The 23284-nt window shown below is 44.3% G+C and overlaps 1 protein-coding gene across 8 annotated transcripts in view; it reads right to left on the bottom strand.

Annotated features, from left to right (window-relative positions):
- The window catches only part of POMGNT2 (protein O-linked mannose N-acetylglucosaminyltransferase 2 (beta 1,4-)), a 31925-nt gene extending 10156 nt beyond the window's left edge, over positions 1-21769 (bottom strand). For 2 of the 8 annotated variants that reach the window (XM_077177304.1, XM_077177286.1), the window contains exons 1-2: positions 21621-21731; positions 546-699 (exon numbers count right to left, since the gene is read on the bottom strand). The gene's annotated coding sequence lies outside the window, so the exon portion shown is untranslated. Of the gene's footprint in view, positions 1-275; positions 470-545; positions 700-5451; positions 5558-21620 lie in introns of those variants that run through there. The other 6 variants (XM_077177319.1, XM_054635853.2, XM_077177327.1 and 3 more) reach the window with 5 other exon arrangements.
- Between the last annotated feature and the right edge of the window lie 1515 nt (positions 21770-23284).

The following is a 23284-nucleotide window of genomic DNA, read 5'->3' as shown; positions in this document are numbered from 1 at the left end:
ACACACACAGAGGAGGGATTCAGTGTGAACTTGCATGGAAGGGGGAGCGAGGAGATACCATGGAAAACATGCCAACCTCCCCCCTCTCCTCAGTACACTGCAACCAGGACTGCCAACAAAACTGAATTCAGAGCCGTATGTGATCAGCACAGCAAACACAGCACAGTTACAATGACACCCGGCAAAGAAATACAGTAATTCAGAGCATCTGCAACCTTTTTAGTCTTGGAAGTACTGTCACTGGTAGATCAGTGTTTCAGCACATGCACGCATACCTGGTGATGCTAAATAACAGGAAATGCTATCCGGTGCCTCTCTTTCGAAGGAGAAAGAAAAAAGAAGACACCTTAAAGCTATGCTTTGCAGGGGAACGAGCACTCTCCAGTCCTCTTCTTTCCTCACCACCACAAAGAAAAAGCAAAAATCCCACCTAAGAGCCGTCGGCACCGTAAGCCGCGCACCATCGGCAGCCCGAGCTACCTTTCTCCGCCAGGTCTGAGCATGCTCTGTGTGCCGGCACTGTCCTATCGCTCCAGCTGGCTCACCTCAATTTGTTAGCCTCCCAGAGGTCAGCCTTGCATGCAGGATGATTTGCTGCAGTATTCCTGCAAATCCCCGACGGGCGGCCACACTGAAACAAACACCAGCGTGCTGCTCCACGGAGCTGAGCGTGTCTTGGGAGACGGGCGGCGAACTGCTCTGGGGAGGGGGGACACACGCATTTTAGAAATGCTGCTTTTGAGGATCATTAACGCCACTGCTACTCCAAACACTTCACAGAAAAGAAGAAAACAATAGGAGAGAAAGGAAAAAATGCCCCTTGCTTGAAGACGTGAAAGCCTTTCGTCGTGCTTTCTAGTAATTCCCTAGGCACCAGGAAAGCAATTTCCCAGTTGTGACGGTCAGCAAATGGCTTAGAATTGAACAGGGCTGTGATTGCCCTCCTTCAGAGATCCAGGGAGCAGTATTTTCATACTAGAGTTAATTTTTATGGTGGAAACAAGTAATTGCTAAACACAAAGGCACAGAAATTATCCCGGAGCTTATAAGAGAATCTCCTAGTGCACACAAGCTCACGGAGGTGAGTGCCTTAAACAAACCTTCCCAGCAGAGCTTGAACCTGTGGGGGCTGAGCAGGTTCATGAAGATGGCAAACCAGATAGAACTGACTGGGAACACTTCCAGTTCTTATCCCACAATGGGATCCACATGCAGATCATAGCCCTCCAAAAGGCTCATGGCATGAAATCACACCATTAAACACAGGAGTGAGACCCCAGCCCTGCAGGGACACTCCTGCAGGCAGACCACAAGCAAACACAGGAGGCTCTGCAAACCTGTTGATTGTATACTTGCAGGACACATCTTGTTCAATATCTGTCTGTGAGGATTTTCCCTAAAGACCTAACAGGTAAAATAAGAAGGATGAAAAAGAAGGAAAGTTCTCTTAATACCTCCTCCTACATGCTCAAGGTGCACTTCAAACCACAGCATGAACCTATGCCTGTCCTGAGAGGATCTCAGAGAGACATTGCTCAGTCACATGTGCCTGGGGGAAATAAATAATAGAAAAGAGCAAAGAGAAGCGAGCCCATCCAGTGCCCTCAGCCTGTCCTATTGGGACTAAGGAAATCTAAAGTCACCCTTCTCTTTTTAAGACCATCTCATTGTCCCGTTGCGCCTCTGAATACAAAGATGTTGCCTTGTGCGGAACAAGTCCGATATTTTTCCTCTGAATTTTGTAACTCTAGGAGTGGAGTTAGATTTGGAGCTGACCTCACTTGAGAAAACACATCTTAACTTTGTGCTTTCTGCACTTCAGAAAGCTCCACAGCGCGACCTACCTCCCACTGATGCTAACGGGAGCCTTTCCACTGACCCCACAGATCTTGGCTAGTGACTGTATCAGTAGGAACCCTGATAACCCAGACACACCATGTTGGTCTCTCTCTCTCTCTTAGAAAAGCTTTTATTTTACTGGAGAAGAAAGGACAACATATACAGACTGGTCTTTTATGAATAAACTTATTCTCTGCCCCTGGAATGAGTTATATTAAAGGATTTCTTAGGTACAATTTATCACAATGCATAGGGAAGAGAGTTTAAACCCAGTCCTGAAGAGGGTCCTGTTTGTCAACCTGCCACACCACAAAGTACAAAACTGCATCATTAAGGGGCGGGGGAGGAACCATAATCTAATAATTCCAGTAACTGGAATAATAACTGTCCATTTCTATTGCACCATAAGGCACTAAGTGTGGCAGTCCCAAGCTCTTCACAGTCAGCACCTACTACAAGCTGGTAAGGTTTGAATAGGAGATCTTGGCTCAGAACTAAGAATTTGATGAATTATTTAATACCCCTCATAAAGTTGCAGTCTTCAATAACAGCACCACATTTTAGAACTCCTAAAAAGCAGTACAGCACAAACAAAACTTATCTAGCTAGCAAGAAAGTCTGAATAGATCCCTCTTGGTTTAGGGCTGACAAAGAGCAGGTAAATCATTATTTACTGAATCTTTTCAGTGCACATATATGTTGCAGGGGTGCCTGCATCACTCTGAGTCACAGCATTTATTATTTATAGTCCCAGAAGGACTCTCTATAAGAAATTATTCCTCTTGCAGTGCTTTTGAACCAAAAGTGCATTTCAGTTTGAGAGCACACAAAAAAAATTATGCCTGAACTAACAAAAAAAGTCTTTGTACTGACAAATACAAAAAGGACACAAAGGAAGCATTTGGTTTCTGGACACCAAGATTGGGACTTCACACAGAGAGGATGACATTTTGATTCTGTAGAAGCTAAAATTAAAACTCATGCCAAAAGGATGAGGACTTCAGCCAAATATTGAAAATTCCTAAGCAAGAATATACTTTGATATGGTAAAAGGTATTTTTCAGAAGAATATCTCAGAAGCTAAACTACCCTTTGCTCAAGTGCTTCAAGAATGACATGATCCCAGGCTTAAGAGATGTAGGATGCAAGTTTTACATAAATATTAGTTTTAAAAAGGTTGAAGTATGATCAAACATATTTTACATGCACACACACACAGAGGTTACATGTCTTGACATCAACCAGACAAATTCATAGATATTTATTCTCTTCTGCAGATGTAAGCATGTTTTATACATATAAAACATATACTTGCCTGCTATCTGAACTTGTCATATGCTAAACTACTCACTCTGATAAACCCCTCCATCCCTATTAGGAACCACCCTAGCAGCATTGCAGGGACACACTGGCCTGCTCCTGCAGCTGTATGCAGTGTGTGTGGGGAAGAAAGGTGTGGGAGAGTCACCTGCCAGTTCCCAAGGCAGGAAATGGCTTTGGTAGCTGTTCTGATTCAAGTTAGGTGCCACTTGTGCTCTTTCAAGTTCCTATTTGGCCATCAGTAATGACAGGTCAGCAGGGTGACAGAGATAAATCAATTCCCTCTCCTACAGCTTTGCCAACTGTGCACCTGCAAATGTAATTAGTGCCAGTGAGTCTGCAAGGGAATTTGAGATAATTCATGCTCATAAAAGCAGTTTGGTAAGTCAATGATGTTCAGCAAGACTGACGTGAGAAACCAAGGGTAAAACATTGCCTGTGAGATCCCTGGGTACAGCCTCAGCCTGGTGTTGCCCACAGTTGCTATTTGTTCACTGGTTTTGCCCAGGCAGCAGGAAGATCATCTGCCCTCTCTCAGATGACACTTCAATATTCAGCCACAACCTCACCTGAAGACAGACATCTCCCATTTTACAGACAAAAAGACTGAGCCTGTCAATGGGATCTGGCTGGGATGCACCACACCAGCATCCATTAATATGAGAGCAGCTTCCTGTCAAAAAACTACCAACAATCAAAACCTCTTGTGTATTCCAAGGTTGTACTCATGGGCTCCAGGGCTCAAGACAGAAGCTGGGGCCTCTAAGACCACAGGTGACAGAGTAAACATGGTAAAGGACAAAGAGGAATATGTTACCAGCTCTGTCACTGTTGCTCTCAAAGAGCTGCTGGAGGAGTAGCCACAAGCCTGACACACTCTGTTCCCCACACACCTTCCCTTCCCTCTCAACTTCTATTCCCACTGCACTTGCTGTGCAGAAAGTCCAGGGGTCTCCTGCATAGCTGGGAAACCCCTCCTGGACCCACAACTTAGCTTCAAGTTGGAGGCCATGTCAGAGTTACTTGTCCTGGGAATTTTGGAGGAAGAGAGCCTCTTCTCCTGTCTATTGAGACAAACAGGGTAGTCATAACCAGCAAGTCTCACAGATGTCTTAGGAAATTAAGATGTTAATATCACAGCAAAATACACCTATTGAAAGAAAAAACACCCCTGAATGTGAACATAATAGGGGTGCCAAGTTATGGAAGAGACATAATAGAAATACAAAACACCAACAGGCACTTAGACAGATCTATAGGGGTGAACAGATAACAACTGTGTCGAAGTAGTCAAAGGACAGGGCTTAAGATGTCCAAGAATTTAATTGCCTTCACTGGACTATGCACCTGCTTTGCAAGTGGGCTGCAGCTGTTCCAGAACTGATGAGGACATTTTGGTTCACAAGGAGGATTACAGGAGGGCTTCAAGGATCGAGGCCCAGGACTTGGATGGTCTTCATGGGTGCCTTCCAACTCAGAATATTCTATGATAGGACTGCTGCCTGAAGCTGCCTTTGTTTTAACCTTCCACTTTTTCTATGTTCAGAGACTTTGTACTTTCTTAAAAACCTTGAGAATCCAAACCTACAAACCAAAGTCCTAGTACTTCATGGAAAGAACTCCACAAGGAAGCAGTAATAGCATCTACAGTCTGGATCAAAACAGCAGTTTCGATCCAAGCTGGAGCATGTGCTTCAATTAGCCAGTCTCTGACAAATGCCTGGAAGTAGCTAGAACAGCAGCATGACAGGAAAATAGTTCAGAGCCAAGCTAAAGGAGAATCTAAATCAAATCAGGGGAAATAAAAAGGTTTACTGCCATTTTGAGTCCCATAATTGCAAACTGATTGTTTTGCCTCCAACGCCCCCTTCAGCCACACCTGTACAACACATCCTCCTCATGTCTTAAAGGATGCAGCCAGCATACAGCCCAACCCTACTCCTAGGTCAGCAGTGTAATATTAACAACAGGTAGGAGCACAGTATCACAGGATACTCTCCCTGTAGTGTAACCTGTTAGACTGATGCTAAGGGAGCACAAAACATCCATGTTTTGAGTGGGGGGCATATCCCAGGGTGCTGACAGTCACATGAAATTTTAGAACAAAGCATTAGGTCTCACAAATCATAAAATAACCTAGACAGGAGGTAAAAAAAAAATCAAAGCTGTGTTTCCTGACACCATAAGCCATACAAATGAAAAATATCTGCTGGCCAATTAAAAAAAATATCCTAACAACTGGGTTTTGATAAAAATCTCAGTCTGATTTCCCCCAGGGAAAAGAATTCTTACCTTGTCCCTCATCTGATTACAGTATCTTCAGAAGGCCCAGAAGAGAAGTATCAACACATGGCTGCAGGCCAGGCATTTACTGTTGCTCTGAGGGCTACTCCTGCTACTGACAGGAGGGAGAAGAAAGCAAATGAATCATCTTTCTCAGCTTCAACATGAACCGCTGCACACAACAGGGGAAGTGTGATGAATACACTGAATTAATTGTAAAAGCCCATTTCAACTCCTCCAGGTGTCATATGCAACCATTTACAGTTCAATACCTAAGAAGAGCCTCTTCATGCCCTCAGCAGCTTGAAAATTCATGGAAAGACTATTGAATTTAGGCATATTTATCAAGGGCACAGCAGCAAGAGGAAGAAGTCCAAGCTTGACATGATGGGAAATTTTTGTATTAGACTTGCTGTTGTATTTATCTGAATAGTAATAAAAACCAAGGTGGTTAATTTTTGCCCCATTTTTTTCCACCAATAAATCAAAGTATTATTTCTCTACAATGAAAAGTGGGTCTCCTTGTGACCCACTTCTGTGGAGTTTTTAACACCCCCATAAATAAACAATATGACATTCAATACACGCAAGAAGGTGAAAGTTTCAGAGAAAAAGCAGGAAGTATCTGTTGAAAGAGGAACACCTGCAAAACTACTGACACAGTTGCTGTTCACCTGTGGCCCTTCCATGATGGGAGATTCCTTACCCAACCCTGCCACAGCAGCTCATTTCTGTTCCCTTCCTTCCTACCAGCAATATCTGCTGCCTCTGTTGCATCAAATGCTGAGTCAAGTCTTTGGCAATGAGAATCTCTTCAAGTAACTGAAGTGTAACCTGACTGTTACTGAGAGAGAAGCAACATCAGCCCAATAAAGCAACGGCTGTTCAAGGCAGCTCCAGTTAAAAACATCTGCCCTCATTCATTTTGTACAGCTCTGGATCCATGTGCTGGAATTTGCAAAGCCAAGAATAGAGTGGTCTTTCAGCTACTTTACAGAGTATTTCAAGACATCAAGGGCTCTCCAGACAGCTTCCTACATCAGGATGTGCTTTTCCATCCCTAGGCTTCTGCTGGCATTGATGCAGCCATCCCCAGAGAAGCCACCAAGCACAGGGAGGGCTGGAGCAGGGCTGAACCCTCTCAGTAGCAAAGCATCCCCAAGATGAGCCACAGTAAGGACATAAGAGCTGCCACACCCTGCAGCCTCAAAGAGGAAGGTCTGGTGACCTTGAAGCCAAGACTAAAATATACAAATGTATTGGTCATAGGCAGTGAATCCTATCCTGAGTGTGGAGAGAGAGGTCAGAGATAGAGGACATTTAGAACCTTCCTGCCTTGGCTCATCCTGCTTCACCCCTTCTGTGGCAGAATGATGTGCTCATAATCTAACCTGGAGGCTGACAGGAACAATCTGCTGAGGTAGCCAACCCTTCCTTCCAGGCAAAGGGATTAAAGCTACAGCACAAAAGCTTCTCTTGCAACTATGAAGCCCCAAATCTGCACCTGTGTTACTGCAGCAAGTATGTAATATGAGAAAACACAGAAGTCAGGAACTGAAGACTGACTAGGAAACAACCATCATGCTGAGTGACCTATAGTTATACAAAATAACCACCATTTCTTTACCATCGAGGTGATGAACCAAATTAAACCCCAAAATACACTGAAATAAAACCCCTCTTTTAATATACTTAATGCTTAAAAATAAGCATGCCCACAAGAGTCCTGTGTTCCAGGGGGACAATACATGCACATAAATTAAGCAAGGATTACAGAACTTTGTGTATAATATAACCTTGTGACCTCTGTGCTAAGTGTATATATATATTTGTATATAATACATATGTATGACTATTCCAAAATTAATATAAAAGATTACAATTAAGACAGAGACTATGTCTTTCTTCTATGTTCATACCCACATTAAAAGATGACTAATCAATGATTTTATAAATCCAAAGAAGTTAATTTCAATGAGCTGCTGGCTTCCTAGCTTTAGCTTTATACTTTGACACAACCATAACAGAGTCAGAAGCCGAGATGCTGCAAAGCCTTATATAAATGTCTGTGGAACTGTCCCAGGCAACCTTACAGGAGAAGAGAAGGTGAGAGCAACTCCAATCTTTATTTTCTATTAACTCTCAGGTCTCTACATGAACATGAATAACAACCTAAGTAGTAAAGAACAAACAGCCAGAAGCAAGGAGCAGAGGTAAGAACAAATCATTAAAAAGTGATAAGCACCAAGGGTCCTAACTTAGCTAAAGGCAGTAAAAATGCAGACACACAGAAAAAACCACATCATGCCTCCTCAAAATGAATCTGGTCGTATAGTTTTAGTGCTGAGTAAGTGAACTGCCTCAGTGCAACACACCAGTGTCTGCTAGAAAGGGCAGTATTTCATCTGTGTGCTTAGAGGTCTGATAGCCTATTTTCCCAGGTGTGTCTCTCCCTCCTTCTAAAGGAGAAAATTACACAGCAAATTAATCTTTGTGAACCTTTTTATTTTTCACTGCTCCTCCTCTTCCCTCCCACCACTCCTCCTAGCCGTTGTGAAAGGTAAGCAGGAATATAGTGAAATTAAAATTGAAATAAATGACAACAGCAGGAACAGCCTGAGTCTGGTTTGGCTCACAAAAGTGAGTTTATGATATGGTCGAGTCAGTGCAAAAAAAGAGGTCATGAAAGTGCTGTCACACACCTTTCTGGAGAGAGCTTTTTGTCCACATATCCACAGATGAAAGCCTCATCTGCTCAGGGAAACTAATTTTCCAGTGCAAGGGGATTTCAATTCACAATCCACCACCATCCCACTCAATTTACATTACATGTGGCCAGCTGGGAGAGGGGAAAACAACAGCAAACTAAGACACGAAGCAATTCACGAATCACTCATTTCCAATGCATCAAAGGCATAGCAATGAGCGTCTGTGTCATGGACTGTGGTCACTCTGTAACTACACCTGGCTGCCTGCTTGCCAGAAGCACATGAAAAACCCCACCACATCCAGGGAACCACTGACTGCACAGGGGGACTGCAGTCCCTACACACAAACTCAGAAGGGTTTTTTTCCCTTGGAGAGAGGAAGGGACAGAGGCAGTTGATTTCAAATTCTTTCAAGGCATTTCCAAGGTATGCTACATTCACTGTGCTTAAGTATTTCATTGGTCACCTGTGATTCAAAAGTCACATACAGCTTAAAACTGCAGATGAGTCTCTGAGCTTAAAGAAACCAAGGTCTAAACTCTCAGCTGAGTACCACTCCTAGAATAAAACATTCACATTAGTACACCAGTGAAGAGAACTGAACTGCCAATAGTGTTATTCAGTGAAGAGTATACAAAATTGATCCCTAAAATAGAATGGGTGAATTTTTAGTACCAAAAGATATTAAAAACTCACAGCATAGCTTTGAGAAGAATGTAGCAGAAACATCCCATTCTGGCTTAGAAGCTCTGAGAAGGGAGAGCAAAGATTACTTTTCAGTAAAACCTATAAGACTTCACAAGAAGGATCTTTAAAAGCCTGTATGGTTTACTATCAGAGAACATAACTAGTGCATAAGAAAGATCTGTGTGCAAGCCCTCTTCATACATAGAGCATAACCAGGAAACCCATAACAATTTCTTGATGTCATTAAAGCATGGTCCTAATACACAACTCTGAGCTGATGAAAGAGTTAGTTCTCTGAAACAGAAGCAGCCTGTGCCAAATTTACACAACAAGGACTTCCAGTCAAGGACTCAAATCCCATAATTCAGCTGCTCTTTGCTTCTTGAGCAGCAAAGCAGCCAGCAGATCAGACTTTAGAGACATCCCTCCCTGCTAATTACATGGTAACAGTTTAAAACAGAGATTGTATCACACCCACTGTCTCTCGAGAGCAAAAACACATGTATAATCAAATTGTTAAGGTAAAACAGTAAAAAATATGGAAAGGCAATTAACACCATATACAAAGAAATCTTTGCAACTGAAAACACATGATCTCTTTTCACTGATAATAACATTTTCTCAGCTGAACTTTGGCAAGTAAGCTGTGTGGTACAAAAGCCATTATTTCAGAAATACGAGAAACCCCTTTTGGTATCAAACAAACTCTTATTCCTCTCATCTTTAATCCCAAGCCACCTCCACACTAGAACCAAGAAATCCTTATTTAATATCAAAATGAGCCCTTGTCCCCTTTTTATACACATGTGGCCTTCAGAACATCTAGCAGCTGAAGAAGGGGCTCCTGGATGCAAGTGAGCAGAGAAATCCAGCTGCCAGTGAGTACCTAGATCTCTGCTGCAGTTTTATAAGGCAGAGTCAAAGGCCAGAGGAGAGGAGAACACTTGCATTGTGTTTTGAAAGGAAAAGGTGAAACATTTTACAATGGAAAAGGGAAACATCAGTTGGTTTGGATGTGAGAATTGTGCAGCACGGCCTCTCACAGGTATGACAAAGCAAGCTTTGGAGCACAAGATGGTCAAAAGGCAATGAAAGCTGGAGGCAGGATGGCAAAAGTTTGTGAAACTTTTCAGCTGACATTGGAAAAAGCTTGAAGAGATGAAGGGGCAAATTACTGAGCTCTTTGCTTACATGGCAGTTGTAAGGAAAACTTCCAGGTTAATTCCGAATAGCCAACTATACTTAAACTCAGGTGTGTCTCTTCTCAAACCTAAACAAAACAACCCAAAAGAATAAAGAAGACCTAGGAATAAAATAAAGGGAAGGAAGAGAAGAAACAAGTAGGAGGGGAATAGACAAAAAAAAGACACACTTGGACAAAGGATGTACAACAGAAGAAGGTGCAACCTTCAAAGACTGCTCTAGGGAAAAAAAAAAAAGACCAGACAGGAAGATTATCTTTTTAATCTGTATTTATCAATAAAACACCAAGAAATTTCCAGTCATGAGCTCGAGACCTCATTGCACTCTATGAAGTAAACAAAATCACTTAAAACACAGGAGAAGATTGTGGGAATGTTGGTGCCAGCTGCAATGCTGTTGGATCAGCTAGTGGTAATTCAGTGAGACTGATGCTGTAAAATCAGTGCATCAGGAAAACTCAGCCTCCATCCCTCTTTTAGAGTCTCAAGGATGCAAGAGGGATGACATCTAATTCAGTACCAAAAAAAAACCCAAATAAAAACATTTCCATCTGTACACAAAAATGATATATCACTTCCCAGTTAGAAAACTAGCTCAAATCCATGAGGAAAGACATAGATGACTTCACACTACCAGGAATATGTGGACAGCCACCAGAGCAGAGAATACACTGCATCCTCAGAAAGCACACATGACATCAAATAAAAAGAAGAAAGAAACATGGCAGGAAAATGAACTACAGGGGAGGAAAGAAAACAGAGCCAAAAAGAGTACTTCTACTAAAGGACAACCAGAAAAAGAACCAGATAGAGAAAAGATCATAGAATCATAAAATACGCTAAGGGAAGGGACCCATCAGGATCGAGTCCAACTGCTGGTCCCATGTGGAACATCTCAAGAATCACCATATGTCCCAGAGCATTGTCCAAATGCTTCCTGAACTCTGTCAGGCTTGGTACTGTGACCACTTCCCTGGGGAGCCTCTCCCAGTGTTCAGCCACTGTTTGGGTGAAAAACTTTTTCCTGATATCCAAACTAAACACTCTCTGACTCAGCTTCCTGCCATTTCCTTGAGTCCTGTCACTGGTCATGAGAGTGAAGAGATCAGGACCTGCCCCTCCTCTTCCCCTGCTGAGGATGCTGAAGACCACAATGAGGTCTCCCCTCAGTCTCCTCCAGGCTGAACAAACCCAGTAACCTCAGCCACTCCTCACCACGCTTCCCCTCCAGACCCTTCACCATCCTTTCTGCCCTCCTCTGGACACTCTCTAATAGTTAAATGTCTTCTTTACATTGTGGCTCCCAAAACTGCCCCCAGCACTGGAGGTGAGGCTGCCCCAGTGCAGAGCAGAGCAGAGCAGGGCAGGACAATCTCCTCCCTTGCCCAGGTGGTGATGCTGTCCCTGATGCCATTGACCTTCCTGGCTGAGTTGGGAATTATTGAAAATTTCTACATATTTCCCTGTTTGTGAGGGAGGAAAAGTCCTGCACTCCCATGTAACATCCTCAGTCCCTTCTAGTGCTTCCACCTTGTAAGCTGAGGTGCTGTGGTGCTGTATTGCCTGCTACAAACAAGGCTCTCTGCTCATGGTTAGCAGACATGGGCAGAGGGTGAAAAGTGAGGAGAAGTGGAGGGATGGATGCACTGTAAGGTAGCAAACAATCAGCATCTCCATTACATCAGTTCACACTGTTGTGTGACAGTAACACAGAACAGTTAAACCTGCACTACCCTCAGACTGCTCTTCAAGGGGACAGGAAAAGGCTCATCTTCTTATCCCACTTCAAGCCACTAAAACAAGTCAGATCTCCTTTCACAGAATGAGCTTTGCTTACCCCACACAGCGTGGTGCCAGATATATACACCCAATGGAAGCAATGCTTCTGCTTAGATTTAAGGATGTGCTTAACTCCTGGCTGGATCTGCACTCTCAAACATATCTCCTTGTGGGCCAAGGATTTGCATTCTTACACATCTTTAAGCTTTCCATGACATGACATTTATCATTCTGACTGTGATAAAGGGTGGCAACACCCTGCTCGTTTATCTTGCTCTCAATACACTGCAGAAAACAAAAATACAGATTTTTTTACTACAAGGTGGAGGAGGCTGATATCACTCTCCCTCTCAGATAATTTAACTATAGCATAACATCATCAGGTTTAAATCAGAAGAAGGAAGAAAAGTCTTGAAGAAGCAAAAAAAAAAAAAAAGTGAGGGAAGCAAGATTTACTACAAAAGAAACAAACAAAAAAGTCTGTTTACAGATCAATCTGAAAAGAACGTCTCTATTAAATGTCATTTCAGAAGAATTGACAAGAATAAATCCACGTGCAGCTCCAGGTATTTCAGCCTAAATGTGGAAAATACACATTATTCTGAGTTTATGAAGGGCTTAGTTTTTGTACACACTTTCTGGTTCATTTTAGACATAGCACAAGATTTTAAACAAACAGACCAGACTTGGGTGCTCACTGATTTTTAAAGACAACAGTGCTCTACTTTTTAACATTTCTGAATTATATATGGGCTGTGTATTCCTCCAGACAAAGGAACTCTGAAAAATTATGTTCTGTCTCTATCCAGGTGCTTCAAATAATCTCCACCCTCCCACCTCTTCATCCCATGAAGTAAAGATGAAGACTGCACGACGTCAGTCACGCTGCAGACCTGTTCAGTTGCTGCCTCTACCTGAAACTACACAATCCATGTGTTGAAATTCTCATCTCAATTACCAGAAGCTGAAATTTTTCCTACAGTGGGCTAGGCAGGTCCTGAGAGGGTGCTGACTGGAACACATCCTCCACAAGCCAGCATTATGCCAGACTGCATCCAGCTCCTCTCACAAGTTTCTCCTGATGGGATTGCTCTCCCTCCTGCCTTTCTCTTTGATGCCTGGCTAAGTGATTTTGGCTGCACCTGTGGTCTGCAATACATTTAACAAACAGCCCAGTGTGCTCCTGACCTGGCTGCTCCAGAGCCACGTGCCTGTGGCAGTGCTGCCTAGAGCATTAAGCCCACTGCATGTGCTTGAGCGCACACGGCCCATTTTGGACCCGCTTCATTACCCTTTCCTCAGCAAGCCTGCCTGCAGTTAATTTAATGCATTTAAGGACTGAAGACCAGCTTTGCCACCCTGCAGGGCTATCAAACATGTTACAGGCAGAGGATTTGGCCATATTCCATCTATGGGGTCTCTTTCAAAGTCCACTTCTGCTGAAAATAGCCGAGCTGGTGCTTGAGCAGTATGAGAACAGTGCTCCATCCAACACAGATCACCACCACCATAGAGAGCTGCTGCATCTTTACACTGACCCTTGCATATCCAATCCCTCCCCTATCACAGGAGTGGGATCATTTCCAAGTCTCCTTATCTGATACTTTAAAAGCATGGAAGAAGACTGGAGTACACAACAGTGGTCCCCACATTTAGGTTCTGCAGGCCTGGTCAGCTTAATATGCTCTCTCTCTCGACTGCCACAGAAGGGCACTCGCAGTCCCCAGTCCGGGAAGGAGCATCAAGGACTCACAGGAGTGACCAGAGGCAAGTAAATGCTTTCCAGCTTCTTCCTCAGCAAGAGTCCTCTGAGGACAGTCATCTTGAGATCCAGATTCCCATGGAAGAAAGCCTTTGCCTTTTCAAGAGTGACTTCCAACTTTGAGGCCCAGTATAACCAGGACAGCTTTGAGAGAGAAGGGGGCGAGTCTGTGTTCAGAGCCACACCTGGATGTGCCTTTGCAGGGCAATCCCACCTCTGCCTACAAACAGGCTTCCTCCCAACCCACTCAGAAATACCTCTACTATGCTTTCTACCAGTACTATATAAACTAAAAACCTTTAAAGTTCAAACACAAGTCACTTATTTTCTGATCTAGCCAATTGAAAAATGATGAATGACAACAGGTTGTGAAATTTATCTTGTCACCAGCCTATAATTGCTACTTGGAGCTTCAAATTATGGCAGAAAAAAATGAAGAACAAAACTGAAGGGCTTATGGCTTATTTGGATTCTGGTTTACAAAGTGTAGATCATTATCTTTGTCAGTGTGTGAGAAAATGCAATTGCACTGTGGATCTCTACATCAAAAACCATCTACTTTAATTAATTGAGAATTATATCACCAAGAAAAGAATTACTGTAGTTATTTCAGAGTTGCTTATTGCTTTTATACATGTGATCTGTCTGCAAAGGTTAATATGAATTTGCCAAAAATCTAAGTTCATTTTACTACAGAATTATTATGGTACTAGGATTTAGGATTAGCATACCATGACTATTAGGATTCTTAATGGTATCCTAAAAATACAAAAATATTTTGAGGTCTTCCTAAAAAGGGACTGGATAAGGACTGAGGAGTAAAGGAGGAAGAAAAGGCTGCAATTTAAGTAGGTGTGAGATTGTCTACAGATGGAGAGTTAAGGATAGAGAACGACTAAGGACCCCAGTGTCAAAGAAAGAAATAAAATCAACAACAAACTATAGGCAGATTTCCAAGACCTTACAAGTAAAATTACAGTAGTTTAGGTACACTTGGTTTAAAGTTCACTCATTCACATTTCTTCACTTAAAAAGTCACCCATAAATACCAGAAATAAAAGCTCACCAATCAAAAGCAATCAAAGCTACATTTTAAAAGCTAGCTCTGCCCCTCTGTTCTTCCCCCCAGGCTTCCAACTTCCCATCTCAGGACTGTCAGTAGCTGTCAGCAGATCATATGAGAAATTCATCTGAACATACAACATAACTTGACAGGCAATACATCAGAAAACCTAGATGTGACAACAGCAAATTCCACCAGATGGTCCTGGATCATATCTATCTATTAAAAAAATTCTGACAGAAAAAAAATTCTAACCACCCATAAGCAGAGCTTCTGAGGAATAGAAAAAAAAAATAAATCTGGTATATGCACTGTTTCACCCTTTGCCCTAACCATGCCAGAAAAAGAGATACACAACAGCTCCAGCTTGTCCTCAACAGTTTGTCCTCTCATTAATATCTATATGTATATTTCATCCTCCTCTCCAAAGAAAAGACTTCTAAATAAAGATGCCTCTCCCTTAAAGGCAGTATGTACTACTTACAATGCTGCTTTTCAATTGAGAAAATTCTGTCAATGACTCTGGAGCTTGGTCTTGCTCCAGCACCAGCCTGGTCTCCAGGAACACCAAAACCATGTGGTTAGCCCTGGGAGTAGCTGCAAACTTGAAGCACATTCAAGACTCCCTGTTTGCCACCTTTCCCATCTCCCTGTTGCTCTGGCAGGCAGCAGATTCTGTTTGGGTCCAGGCTGCCTACAAACCTCATCAGCCTCTGCAGCAACTCATTTAGGAGAGATCTTGGATTGCCTTGTCCACTGTCGGTCACACAGTCAAACACTTGACTATCCAAACCTACCCTCAATCCAGGTAAAACTGCCTTTGATACATGTGGAGTACAAATCACATTCCAGCAGGCACAGCCTGCTCCAGCCTCAGGCCCACAGAAAACAGTGCTGTGGCAGGCATAGGGTCAGGGCCAGGACACTGTGCCACCCTCTGAGAAATGAGCACAGTCCCATGGCAGGAAACTCCAGGTTCAGAAGCAGCTCCATGGCTATTTCACTGATGCTGTCACTGTTCTTCAGGTGAGCACCACCAGCCTGGCCGCAGCAGCAGCTCAGCTGTGACAAAAGTGACAGGCCTATGAAATGTAAATCAAACTGGAGCAGGCTGTCACTGCTCGAGTGAGACCCTCAGGAACACCATTCCTTGCTCCTGTTCTGCCCCTGCCTTCTACAGCTGTGTGCAGATACATGTTTTGCTCTGTGAGATGGAAGTTGTGTGTAACTGCAAAGAACTACCACATGTCCTTGTCCTCCCAATTACCCATGCTTGGGACTAAAAGGTATTTAGTCAAATATATTTTTAATTGGTAAAGCAAACGGACATGAATCTGAATGCACAGTGGGAAGGAAGACAGTGAAGGATGTGGTGTTACTTTATCATTGTTTAATAGGGCAAGATGGTGCTCCAAGTCCTTTGGAAATCTGACAGTTGCTTTGAATACAAAGCTGTGACTGTGGTAGAAAACAGATCTACTCCCTGTCAGTGCACAAGCTGCACTCCACAGCTCAGAGCTGAGGTAATCTCTCTTCAGGCCAGTGTGGCACAATCAGTTTCCACCAAGAAACCAGACTGATCCTTTAACCAAGGAGTAGTTCTGTATATCACACAAACCTTTTTTCCTTCCCCTAAGGCAGCTCCTTCCATTACAGACTCTCCTTTGCTGTTAATCAAAGTGCACCCGTTTCCTGAGTGAGAAACACCTGAATGTGGGATTACTCCAGTGTGCTGTTTATTGTCTCCATCCAATCCATTTTACAATTATCACCTTCAGCACAGAGAGAAAGCTACTTTTACATCATAGCCCTGAGAACAAAAAGCTTATGAAAAAGCCAATTCTACCCTCCTCCTCGAACTTCAACAAGGAATGTATGATTTTTCACTGTGCCTTTGTCATTTTGACATAAAAGAAAAAGTCAGTGACATTTTCAAGTTTTGTTGTTGTGCACCAGTGGGGTTTCAAATACTGCAGAAGAACATAATTACATTTATAGACACTTTTGACTGGAACTTAAATGTTGCAACAGCTATAATAGTCTCTTAGAGATAAGAAAAATAGGCATTTAGCTCAAAATGTACGTTCTGATTAAACTGAAAATGGACACCATCTTTTTACTGGACTGCTTTTTGGCATCTAAAAGTTTTTTCTATAAATACTAGACTATGATTTTTCAAACCATCAACTTCCTACAGAGAGAAAAATACACATCTTACTATTTAACTGTTCTCAGCTGAAATACTGTAAAAGAGAAGGCATAGCATGTATTTAATAAAATTAATAGAAAGTCACTTCCTCCCATTCTGATATTTAATTATATCTCATTAGAAAAGCAAAAAATAGTGCAAATCAAAGTCCATGAATCAGCTGTTTACTTTATTTATTTATAGGCATTTATATAGTGCTCATCACCATAGCAACCAGGAACCTTTTCTTCTTCTTGTTCAAAGGAAAAGTTGTAATTTCAAAATGTGATCCTTTGATGTCACAGTGCAAATAGGTACTTAGGTCCTTTGCAGCAAACACTTTAGGCAGGTGCCTGAAGTACACCAACCAAGTCAAGGTGCAATGAAAGAGACAGAAACAGAGAAAGGAAAAATAAAAGGAAAGGAACCATGAAACAAGTGAGAAAAAGGGAAAGAGGGAAAGAGTAAAGGGCTTTCTTATGAAAATCCACAATGCATCGTGTCCCACAATAAGCAATGACCACCCCAGTACTTTTTACCTGTAATAACAAGTGTCTGGTTCATGGAGAACACTCCAATTAATGAAGACCAATCAGCAAGTTCCAAATTTATGCTGAGGGCACTGGTGAATATTCTTAAGCAAGGATTTCTAAAAGGATAGTAGCTTAAAAATGAGGCTGCAGAGGGCTGTCTCCCTTTTGAGAGCAGAGAAGTCAGAAGCTTCGCTTTGACTCCTACTCTATTCTGATCCCCCAGCAATTAGGCATTACCAAATTCCCACAGAATTAATAGACCTTTTTAAAAATGCCATCTGCTCACAAAACATCAAAGAAATGTGTAAATTAGAACACTGCTCCTGCATATACCATTATAGAATGAATTACTAGGTATGTCCTGCAATTGCAGTTTCCTCATGATACTGCTGGGAACTTCTTTTCAGACCCCCAAAAGAGACTGAAATTGGTTTTACGCTATTTCATCTGGCTCCTTCCCACCATTGTATAGATGATACACATACATGAACAACATAGTATTTCAAATTCTTTTTAAAGGTAATGAATTTCTAATTGGGACAGAAAGGAAAAAAAAAAATCTTTGGCCTGTCGTCATTTTGTTATGTAAGAGACATTATCATGAAGATTTCCTCAAGACACTGGTATGTGAAGTTATTATCTTCAACTCTGCATTTAGCTTGATCCTAACTTCCCCATAAACCAATACTGTCCAAAGCAGTTAAATAAGGAGTGTTCAGTTGTTACTAAACTAAACACATAAATCTTTACTCAAGACTGGTGGTTATTTTGTAGTCTTTTTTTATATTGTATTCTAAATAGGGCAGAAGCTGCATGTATGACAGCAGGAAAAGTGACAAGTTCCTTATCTGGAAAAGCACCAGCAGGCACTGTTATCAGAGCAGACCAGCTCTTTTAAAGTGGATTGATGAAGCTATTTTTAAAAACACCTAATAACATCACAGAGGAGACTCTGATCTCTGCAAAGGTGAGCCGCACAGCTCGATACTCCTGGGAGGCAGCTAATGAAACTGAAGCTTGTCATACACAGACTGCGTCCAGTAATTGGCTTTGAACACTCCCAGCTGAGCCTCCCCCGTGCCGAGCTCAATGCCCGCTCACAGCTTGTGCCAAACGCAGGCCGAGCCGGGCGCCGTCCGGCACCACCAGGGGTGAGTGGCCCTCTCTCCCCTGCCCTGCCAGCAGGCAGAACCTGCACACTTGGAAGGCAAAGAAAGAAACCTGCTTTCTTCCAGCCCCTCACACCTACCAGCTGGCTTCCAGGACAGGGAGAGACGGTTGTGTGGGAAAGGTGGCAGAGTGGGGTCGGAGCAGGTGGTGTGCTGATGGAGAAGGGAACACGTTCTACCACAGAAGGTGAAGGAAAGGGGGGGAGACCTAACCTTTTAGAAGGAAGAGGATCCCATATCATGTCTTCATCCAGCACAGCAGAACCACCAACAAATGCTAACCTCTGGGAACCCAGGAAATTCCTCTGGCGGCCCTGGAAGACTCAAGCCCCTGCCCAGGGGGCTCAGAGACCTTGGCACAGAGCACAAGACCCCTGTGCCTTTGATTTAGCCCTTGGAAAAAACATTTACCAACCTTATATGAAGAATTACAAGCAATGAAATTTAAGTAGAATGATAGTGAATTTATCACAGGGTGAAAAATAGGTTTTTGAGGTTTTTAGAATGGGGGTTCAGGGGACAAGATGGGAGGAATTGGGGCGTGTCCTGTCTTTCTCCTTCTTGGCCTCCATGTGCTGTGATGTTAGCACTTTTAGATTGGTTTAGAGTAGAAGCTCACTGTCTAACATAGATGACAGGTATTGGAAAGTAATTGTAACTATTGTCCACGTAGTTTTTAGTATAAAAAGATAACACAGCCTGGAGGTGGGCAGAGTGCCTCTGACTGTCTTGCTGAGCGGACCTCAGCAGGCCAGGAGAAAGAATTTTATAGATAAGATACAATAAACAACCTTGAGACTGAGAACTGAAGAGCTCTGACTCCTTCTTTGAGGGCCGGGCTGGGAAAAGAGACTCTCTAACATATCTTGGGGTCACTCTGACCAGCTGAGACCCTGAGACTAACCCTCAGTCAGTGCTCTGTGCCAATGGTGCAAAGTCCCTTAGGGACAGCTGCTGGCTTCCCCAGGAAGGCAGCCAGCAAAAGACGGGAGCATCACTCATCTTCCCCAAAACTCCACTGACCCTTCCTAGCCCACTCTTCCCTGGCCTTTGTGGACCCACAGATCTACTTTACCTCTCAATGTAAACTTCAACACTGAATTCTGCAACCACCCTGGAACACAACCTAAGAAAAGACTGTCCCACAGTGTGAGATCTTTGCCTTTTTGAAGAAATTTTATCTGCATAGCTGAGGATCTGTGATCTGGTTCTGGCTCTGTGGTTAAATGCTCTCCTTTGCGCCACCTTCTTTTTCATGATTCTTCCTGCCTCCCACTACTTCCTAGAAAAATCCACTCCCTCATAGCCTAGATACACCCTGACTCGAAAAGCCATTTTAAATAGAAAGCAGTTTCTTCTGCTGAGAAAAGTCATCTATGGCTCTGATCATTTGACAGTTTTACTCGTGGAAGATCTCTCTAGGTCCCTATGTTTTAAAACACCTCCTAAAGACCTTACTATGTTAGAGCACAGGCCAGACACATTAAAAACTCTGGGGAGCAGCAACTGAATGTGGGTTAATGTCATAGGGAACCATTTAAACCCACAGCACTTATGGAACACTTTAAAGCAACAACTTTTAAAAGAAAGGGGGTGAGAAAAAGGGGAATGAGAATATTCAATTTCCAGATGATTGAAGCAAACGTCAGTAAGTTCACAATGAGATGCAACTGAGGAGATTGGAAATTTAGCTGGAAAGAGATTTCCATATAGTCAATCCATTTTTCACATTGCTGAATAGAGAGTGGGCTCTAAGTAACTTGTTCCAAAACATTACCCAGGCATCTAGAGTGCATGTTCATGGCACATTTCACAAGTGTTGGAAGCTGAACTCCAGCTTTGATGACAGCTAATTAAAACACAAAAGTGAGACTCCAAGTAAAACTGCCACCTTGCAATCATAAACCGTTCAAAATGCACTCTGGCAGAAAAGCAGACTGCAAGGCAGCTTTCCTGTATCTAGTTCACACATTTGGTATCTACCGCGGTTTTGAAAATGACATTGCAAAATAAACACCCTGTCTTACAGCTGATGCGTTTAGCATAAGTCAGATTTGTTTCAGGGAGAACGTCCTTGCAGAGAATAAGAGCTCTTCTGGTTCCCAGCTAAGTCAAGGCTGGAGCTAACAAGCCAATCAATCAGTTCAAGCGTTTTGAGATTGCTCTTAAAAGAGCCGCTTCTGTTTTATTACCAAAGTCAGCAGTCACCGTTTAACAGTCAGCATTTGTCAATAGTTACCCAACTATGGCACTGGTGTGAAAACACTGATACGTTCCCTTGGCTTGAGCAGCTGTTCAGATACAGTCCTCATTCTCATCACCAGAGGAGAGTGTGCCTCTCCAATTTATTTATTTTTCTAAACATGAAGCCTTTATCTTCATAGCCCATTTAAACACCGGGTTAATTGAGAGGGGCTGGAAGGGAGCAAGGGGACCCAGCAAACACACAGAGCCCACCCTCGGAACATGCGTGTGCAATGCATCCAGAGCTGACACAGCCAAGAGAAACTTTTCCACCATGCTTAGTCAGCACGCAATAATTAAAAAGGTGCAGGGTGTGATAAACCCAGCATCCGTATCCACTGGGGCCAAACTCGCGAATTCATTGCTAAGCTTTCAAAGGCGAAGACAGCTGTCGGGGGGCTAGGGGGGTGTCCCAAGGCACTCAGCCATCAAGGAAAACTGTCAGGAGAGCATAATTACATCTTCACCTTCCCCAGTAGGCTTTAAACCTGCAGTGCCTTTGACCTCTGGGGAGGTTATCAGAGTTGGGATTGAACAGCTGCCTGCTCCGCTCACCCTCACCGCGGGCTGCCCTGCCGGCCCGGAGCGCTCTCGCTGCCCGCCTGTGCAGAGGTGCCCACGGCCGCGGCGCCAGCCCCGCTCCGGGAGGGCTCATCTCATCCGCCTCCCCGCCGCGGGGTCGCCGCCGACCACGAGGAACATGGCCCCGCTCCCCCCGCTTCCTCATCACCCCCTCTCCTCTCATTCTCCCCCTTCGGGAAGAAGGCGACAGCGACCACCGCCACCTCCCACGAACCGCCCCCTGCGGGAGTCCGGGCCGGCCCCCGCCCCGCGCCGCCTCACCTGCCGCCCGCGGCAGCGACCGCCCCTCGGCCCGGCCCGGCCCGGCCCCGCCGCCCCGGCCGCCTCCTCGCTCACGGTGTCCCCGCCCGGCGGCGGGCGGGAACGGGGCGGGCAGGCCTGGCAGGCGGCGGTCGCGCATGCCCGGTGCGGGCCAAGGGCATTGTGGAGGCTGCAGTTCGCGGGGCCCTGAGGGCTGGTGTCCTGCTTGGGCGCTCAGCGCACACCCTGCCCCCGCTCCTGTCCCCGCGGTCAGCGCACACCCTGCCCCTGGCCCTGCTCGGGGCTGTTCCGCGCACATCCTGCACCCGGTGCCAGCTCCCACCCCGGCTCCCACCGCAGCCCGGCGGGTTCCCTTCCCGGCTCTCTTCCCGGCCCGCGCAGTCCTTGATCGTTTTCCTGGAACCCTCTGCTTTTCCCAGCCCTCTGCGTTGCCCACCTGCAGCTCCTCATCTTTCTCCCAAATCTCCTTCAGCCTCCACAGAATCATTGAATCATCAAGGCTGGGAGAGACCTTTCAGATCATTCAGTCCAAGTGTCCACCCAGCACTACCGTTGTCACCCCTAAACCACTTCACCCAGCGCCAGGTCCAAGTGTCTCTTGAACTCCTCCAGAGACGGTGATTTCAACACACCCCTGGGCAACCTGTTCCAATGCCTGACCACCCTAACAGGGAAGAATTTGTTTCTAATAGCTTATATGACTGTCCCCTATCCCAGCTTAAGGCCATTTCCTTTAGTCCTCTCATGCTAGGCATGGCAGATGAGACCTGTCCCCACCTCACTGCAACCTCCCTTCAGGTGGTTGTAGAGGGCAATGAAGTCTCCCCTGAGCCTCTTCTTACGCTCTACCTCCCATCACCTCCCCACACTGTCCTACCCCTGTCCCTCTGGCTCCCTTTCTCACCCTCTGCTCCCCCTGCCTGACAGGCTTCTTCCTTGCTGTTCACACTCCTTGCCCTCTTCCACTCAGAAGAAGTGGTAAAGCAGAGGGCAGCCATCCTTAAGATGAGTACACACCTCCAAATCCACCGGGAAAACCTGACAGATCTCAGGCACCTGCATCTTTAGTGGAAGAAGGTTCCTTCTCACCAGGGAAATTGTGACAGTGGTGGCAGGTCACATTCACATGGTGGTGTTTTCTCTGGTCAGGCTTCACCAGAGCAACCCAGAGACCATTACAGCTTGAAAAAAACCTCCAAGATCATGCGGAGCCTGCAACAAGAGGCTGGAACACCTGAGCAGGTGGGCACGTGTGTGTAACAGCACCTCTGCTCCCAGCCTCTCCCAAAGTCACTGGGGCTTTTGTCATCCACTTCACTGAGGCTCATGGGAGCTCCCATTTCCAAACCATACAGAGCTCTCACTCAACAGGAAGGACAGATAGAGGTTTGGCAGCATCTTTCACATTAGCTGATGTTTGTATGTATACCTAAATGCTCCCAGAGTGACAGAACTGCTAAACATGCATGCAGGAATTTAATAAAAAAGTTTAACCATTGAAAAGTTTGCTCCTGAAAAGCTGATAATCATTTGGGGAAAATCAAGTCTAAAAGCTTAGTGCTCCTTCCTCTAGCCTCTTTTTTCTGCCTTGCAGATTTTGTAGCTAATAATCTGAAGAAATAACTTGTGTTACAAGAGATACACACAAGAACTGAGGGTTTTCA

Source organism: Agelaius phoeniceus, chromosome 1, assembly GCF_051311805.1.
Source record: "Agelaius phoeniceus isolate bAgePho1 chromosome 1, bAgePho1.hap1, whole genome shotgun sequence".
Taxonomy (NCBI): domain Eukaryota; kingdom Metazoa; phylum Chordata; class Aves; order Passeriformes; family Icteridae; genus Agelaius; species Agelaius phoeniceus.
Note: the sequence above shows the minus strand (reverse complement) of the source record. Positions and strands in the feature narration are given on the sequence as shown.